Source organism: Impatiens glandulifera, chromosome 1 (genome assembly GCF_907164915.1).
Source record: "Impatiens glandulifera chromosome 1, dImpGla2.1, whole genome shotgun sequence".
NCBI lineage: Eukaryota > Viridiplantae > Streptophyta > Magnoliopsida > Ericales > Balsaminaceae > Impatiens > Impatiens glandulifera.
This window is the reverse complement of record NC_061862.1, coordinates 92,349,322-92,357,081: the sequence shown is the minus strand read 5'-3', so window position 1 is coordinate 92,357,081 and position 7,760 is coordinate 92,349,322. Positions and strand designations below refer to the sequence as shown.

Here is a 7,760-nt window from a genome sequence, read left to right as displayed (position 1 = left end):
TAAGTTGACACCTTACAAAAAAAAAATATACATATATTTTTATTTGAATTATTCCAACCATATTCAATCAAATTCATATCCGATTCGTATTAATTAGTAAAATTATTTGAATTAGATTATATATATATATAATATACTTAATTCAACTTTTCATTTTGTAATTGAATACAAATATAATTAATTAATTATAAAAAAATATTAATAAATAATTTTAAGTTACACCTTACAAAAAAATATACATATATTTTTATTTGAATTATTCAAACCATATTCAATCAAATTCATATCTCATTCGTATTAATTAGTAAAATTATTTGAATTAGATTTTACTCTACCTACTTATAAGTTTTAAAAGATGATGAACTATGAACAAAATAAACATTGACATAGCCTATAAATGTAAATCTGATTGCTGAGTTTGATGTCCTATTTGTTCCAATTTTGATGTTTCTTTATTGTGTAGAGAGGTTTGTATTTTGTGTTCTTATGTTTTTCTAGATACTTATTTATTTTATTGGCCATTTATAGAGTATACATTACTTATTAACAAGTGATCCGGTTTGGTTCCCCACACACATGTGACATCGTAGTGTGATTAAACTAAATGAAAAAGAATTCACTTAATTGTTTTTTTTTACTATTACTATTACTAGTAAAACATACAATTTCAATCCATCAATAACAATGATGTAAAAATAGTAGTGTTTTAATTTTTATTTATTTTTATATTGTTATTGGTATTAGTTAATATTTGTATTTTCTGTTAGAATCAACCATCTAATAAAAACATAATAAAATGACAAATATTCTTAAACGGGAATAATTCTAATTTTTATTTCCAGAGACAGACAAAGGAGCATTGAAACATAATTCAACTCATAATTTACATTAAACTCCTTCTATACTTCTATCATGTGTTGTTTCATCAAATTGTCTTCAAACTCTGCAAATAAACAAGCAATGCATTAATATAAAAATACACAAAACAAAATAAATTATAGAGATTAATGTATTATAAAGAGTTATTTTTCTATTTAGTTTAGCTCTCACATGTCGCAATTAGTTTTAGGGTCAATGGGGATATTAGTGGTAAGGTGACAAAGAGGGACGATAGCTTTAGCATTTTTCAGATTGATTTGAAACTGTCCCGAAGTAAAAACTGCCTTAATACACCGACAAATTGCTTGGCGATCGGGTCTGGAGCCAGCTGCAATTCTGTCAAGGCCATGGGCAGCCGAGCAACATTGTGGGCTCGGAGTCGCCGGACCGGGTGCTCTGAAAAAAGAAAGGCATGGAAGTAAAGGTGTGATTGCTTGCTGACATGTAACCAAACTAGATGTATGATCAACCATAGTGGTTGCAATGGCTAGAACAAAGAAAAGACCAACAATGAAATTCTTATTCATTTTAACAACTAATCTTTAGAAAGAGGTGTATTATTATGGTGAAGTTGAATTTTTTTTATTGTGAATCTAAACCTCTATTTATAATGTTTTGGAGAGGATAATTAATAAAAAAAAAACGGTATACTGAAATTAAATGTGATATTATAAATCTTAGCTTTAAATTGCAACTTAATGATGACAATATTTTTTTGTAACGGAAGAAAATTGATTGTGATTAGTAAATAAATTTATTTTTGTAAATCAATGACCATATTTAATATTAAAGACTACCAAATTACAAAAAAAAAAAAAAAATATGACCATCCATTTGGATGGTAATTAAATTAACAAATTAAATGCAATTACCTAACTATAGGGATATAAAATCATTTATCCATTAGAATATTATAACAATAAAAATAATAGGGATTAAGATATTTGTCTTAAGAAAATAAATTAAGACATACTTAATAAGAAAAATGTTTAACTCATCCATAGTTAAGAAATTTATGAGTTATGATTTCATAGACAAATTTTAAGAACAATGTTAAATTAAGTGTAGAGATAGGTGGTAAATTATAGTTTATTAATACTTTGTTTGTATGGATTATATGTAATTTATATTTTTCAACTAATTATAAAAAAAAAAATTTGCAACTAGTTATCAAGATTCAACGTCAAAACTAGAGTTAAAGTTATAAAAAAGACTTATTAAAAAAGAATTAAAATTATAACTTGAGATATGTAAGTGGACGCAGTGAATAATGGGTATAAAGATTTTATGCTCCAGTGTGACCCTGTTTCCTTTCACACATGGGAGGTCAACAAGATAATAAAAAAATATTTTCTTTTTTTATTACTTTATTCTCCTTCCTTATGAGAAGAAATTAAGGGAGCACGTTAAAATGAGAACAAAAGATTTCATTTTAACTTATAGATACATTAATCGTGGAAATGGATTATTTAAAATTAATAGTGTAATTTTCTAATGATTTTTAAGATAAATTATATATATCCATTACTTTGAGTTCAATTATCCTAAAGTGCATTTCTTGTTAGAAATTTTTTCATACATTAAATTCAAAGTTCTAACTTTATATTAAGCAAAATAAAAACAAAATCAATTTAACCGTATATACTTACAACTAACTTAAAAGATCATTTAAACTTAAGTTTTATAAAAAATAAAAAATAAAAATAGGTTCATTTAACATTTTTCTTAAACACAAAGTTAAATTTTATTTTTTAATTTATATATTTATATATTTATTAATTAAATATTAATATATTTTTTCTTTCCTTCTTTTTCGGTATTAAAATTTATCTCATTTCTAAACTTTTTATTATTTTTATATTAGTTTCTCTTACTTTTATTTCATCTTTTTTTATCAGTTCTCTTAATAATTAAATTCTCATTTTAAAAAATATTTTAACAACTTACTTATAAATTTTGTTCAATTGTAATATTTTTGTGAAGAATTTATTTCTTATTTAATTTAATATAAAAAAATGAAATTAATAATTTTTTATTCTTGACTTATAATAGTAATAAAGAATGTTATTTTGTATTATTATTCTTTTATTGTTTGATGAATAAATTGATATTATTATCTAATTTTTTATTATTAATTTATTTTTGTATTGAAGAATTTTTTGTTGTTAAAGGGATAAGTCACATTATTAAAATTTGGGACAAACAATTTTAAAATAACTAATAATAATATAAAAAACATAAAAAAAAAATAAAATAATTGATGATTATATATATGATTATATATATATATATATATATATATATATATATATATATATTAAACTGATTAATAATAAATACTTGAATAATAAAAATTATATATATATTAAATTTTATGAAAAAGATAAAAGTAAAGGGTTGATTAATTAATAAAAGAAAAGGAAAAAAATAGTAATATTAATTAATAAATATATAAGTTAAAAATTAAAAATTAAAAATTAAAAATTAATTATGTTTATTAAATCCGATTAAATAAATAATAGTAAATACGAGATTTAAATAATATTTTATTACTTCTAGTTTTAATATGGTTTAGTGAGGTAGTTATACTGAATTTTTTTCTTTATATTAAATTGAAATAAATCTGATTTTCATTAAAAACATGCTAAAACTTTTTGAAATGTGTGTTTGAAGAAAAAGAATAAAAAACATATATATATATATATATATATATATATATATATATATATATATATATATATATATATATATATAATTTATTTATTTGATATAATAATATAAAACAATTCAGTCTAAATTCATTTTTCATAAATAAAAATAAATATTAAATAATTATTCGTTTATTATATTATAAATATATTATAAATATATATATACATATTGATATATACAAATATTTTTATAATAAAATAAAAATATTTTATTAAAATATAATAACACATTAATAAAAAAAAATAACATATATTTACAATATTTAATAAATTAATAATTTTACAATTACTTATAAGATTATATAATATAAATTAAAAAAATTAACTAAAGTTTATCAAATTAAATTAATATATTAATAAATTTTATAAATAAAGAAAGTAATTAATTTTTTATTTCAAATTTTTACCAAATTTTATTATACTTTTTTTAATAAAAATTAATATTCATATTTAATAATAATTTTAATAAAATATATAAAACAGTTATAAAATTAATATTCTTTTATAATATATTAATTTTTGAAATTAATAATTAACAAATACATAAATTGTATAATAAATAAAATTAAATTATTATTATTTAATTTAATAAAATAATAATATAAAACATAAATTCATCCTAAATTAAATTTAAAAATAAAAAATTAATAATATATAATTATAAATTAGGTATTAATATATATATATATATATATATATAATTATAAATAAGAATATTTGTTTAATTAATAAAGATTGAAACAATATTAATAAAGATTAAAAGAAATCAATATATTATAAATTTGGTTAAAAAAGGAAAATAAATATTATAAAATAGTTAAAATTTATTTTATTAAAATTTTTAAAAAATTATTATAAAAAAACATAATTATTATTTAATATAAAATATATAAATAATTTTAAAATAAAAAATATATTTAACCTTTTCATATTAAATATTGCGTATTTAATTATTTATTTAAAATAATATTTATTATTTATATTATAATTAAATTATTTATAATAAGAATGTTTAATATATAATAAATGTAAATTAGAAAATAAGTAATATTTATTTTTTTATAACAAATAATAATATAAATGTTCTAAAAAATAAAAAATGATATTCATAATTATCCATTTTTATTTTTATTAAGATTGAATAAGAACTAAAATTATTAAGTATTGATATTAATTTTTTTATATTAAGAAAATAATAAACAAATATAGTTATATATTTATATATATAGTTATATATAATATTAATAAATAAAATATAAAGCTTAGTTAAAATATATATATATATATAGTTATATATGAAAAAACTATATTTCAAAATATAATAAAACATTAATAAATAAAATATACAGCTTAGTTAATATATGAAAAAACTCTCACTATTAAAACTGAATTTAAAAAATTTAATAACTTTTAACTTAAATATAAAATATTGTTTTTACATTTTGATTTGATTGAATAATATATTAAATGAAAAATATTAATTTAAAATATATATTATTTTAATAAAATATTTATATATAATATTTTATTAATTTCAAAACTAAAATTAATAAATTATTTATATTTAATATTTTATTAACTTCAAAACTAAAATTACGGTATACTCAAGAAAAAGAAAGAAAGAAAGAATAAAACATTTTTATTATATATTATTATTAAAATATTTTATGTAAATTTTTTTTAATTTAAAATAAAATAATATTAAAATATACATAATTTATTTTTAATTTTACACAAATAAAATTTTTAATTCAAAATTTGAATATAATATTTAATTGAAAAATGAAAATCTATATATTTGTTTTTTTATTTTATATTTATTTATTTTAAATAATTTAGTCAATTATTAATTTTTGTTTAGTTAACAATATTGTATGTATTCAAAAATAAATTAGTAATTTTAACTAAAAAAATGTAATTAAAATTTAATAATATTAATTTTTTATTAAAAATATTATTATTATTTAGTATAATAATATTTTTAAAATTAATATATTTAATTTTAATTATATAATAATTATCTTAAAAATTAATAATATATTGACAAGTAAAGTTTTATCGAAAAATAAATATTTTGTTAAATATTAATGTTTGTTTAATATAATAGTAATGTAATTATTATAAATTTTATATGATTAATAATAATGTGATAAAATATTGATAAAATAATGTTATCTTAATTCATAAATTTGAGAAAATGAGTTATATTAAGTAAATATACAAGTAGTTTAATCTATATAATAATATAGCAATGTAAACCTTTTATTTTGTTTTATTATATGTCAGTTTTAATTGTTGTGTTTAATGATCAATCTTATTATATAACTATAGTTTAGTTATAATATCATAAGAAAATTAAAATTAAAAAGTTTGAATCTAATAAATATGGAAATGTTAAATCTATTTGGTAATAAATAAAAATAAGAATTCACAATTAAAGATTGAATATTTTAAATAACCACTTTCTTGTTCACTACTATATATCATTTTCACTAAAAAAAAGTACATTTTTTTTGTTGTGTGAAATCAAACTCATAAGTTTCTTAAATTTTCTTTGAAGATAATATTAACTAATCAAATTCGAGGTAGATTAATTATTTTGCAGTTTTAATATTTTTTTAATTTGTCAAATTATATTTTTGACAGTTTTAATATTTTAAATTTTTTTTTTGTGACATTATGATAACTTACCTTAATTTTATTAGATATTATGTTTTGTTTGGCAGATTAACCAGAGCCGGCCTCGATGTTTGAAATGTCCCAGCCTAAAAAAAAATGTAATTTTTGATTGATAAAAAAATAAGTTTTGTGAGGTACAAATGATAAAAGGATAATTTTATGTTTTTTTCCAAACCACTAGTCTAGACTTATTTATGTTCAAAAAATATAAAAATTTATTCTTTATTTTATTTAATGGGTTGTTCTGGGGTGGGTTGCCCTATCCCGAGGCTTGCTGGGCTTACCCCTGAGAATAACTTGTTTAGTTGAATTGAATTTATTATTTAGAAATTATACAATTTGAGTTGTTTGATTATTATATATTATCTTAGTAACCATTTCTTGAGTTTGTGTTTATCATTTTCTTAAAAAAAAAAATAAGGTTATCAAATTTAGAGTTATTATTTTTTCAATAAAAAATTACTAAAATTCATTATTTGTATTAGTTTTTCACCTTTCTTAATTATATCATATATTATTCGATTATTATTTTACATAAAAAAATTTCGCTAAATTTGTCATATTTTTTAACATTTAAATTTTGTTTAGATGTGTTTGATTTTGTTCATGTTATTTTATAATTTATTTTTGTTTTTATGTAATTCTTTATTTGAATTATTAATAATTAATTTTTTTTTTTAAACAAAATTGATAATGTTGACATTTCTTTTCATTATTAAAATTCTCCAAAATAATACATAACAAACACACATTTTAAGATCTTGTTTCGATTTTGATGATTAAATATATTATTTAAATAATTTAATATATTATTTAATTAATTTTATTTAGTATGATATTATAAAAAACTTGATTATGGGTGATAAACTTAAAAAAAAAATTAATATATTTAATGAAAATATTTGTTTAGAAAAATAAATAAAATATATTTAAATTAATATATTGATTGATAAAAATATATAGTTAAGAAAATGTTTAATTATTTAACTAATCAAATAAAGTATTCAATTAATTTTTAACATGTCCAACTAAATGTTCAAACCAAATTGTTTATCATTTGGATAATTGATTTTAAGTTATAATTTATAAGTAGATTAGAAACTTAAAGAATAAAATATTGACATACAAGGGGATGTAGCTCAGAAGGTAGAGCGCTCGCTTAGCATGCGAGAGGTACGGGGATCGATACCCCGCATCTCCAATTTTGTTTTAGCTTATCGAGTTTTCATACTGTTTCGTTTTTTTTACACCTTATCGAGTTCTATCCCCTTCATGAAGTACCACTTCATTTGGAATTCGAGGTTATATTTCATTTGCAATACCAAAAATTGGTCCGAATAGGATCTCTAATCTTGAGTCTTCAAGTAGTTTGATTTGCTTTTCATTTTTATACTTTCATTTTTGTAAATGGTTATTTTCAAATATAATGGAATAGAGTTGAATTGAGCTAAGTAGCAAGGATTGAAAATGGAATTTGGGGGTATGAGATGA

General features: G+C 17.7%; 1 non-coding gene across 1 annotated transcript; it reads left to right on the top strand.

Moving 5' to 3' along the window:
• The first annotated feature begins 7,397 nt into the window (after positions 1-7,397).
• On the top strand, positions 7,398-7,470 carry TRNAA-AGC. The gene has a single exon. It is a non-coding gene; the product is annotated as a tRNA-Ala (tRNA).
• Positions 7,471-7,760: the final 290 nt, after the last annotated feature.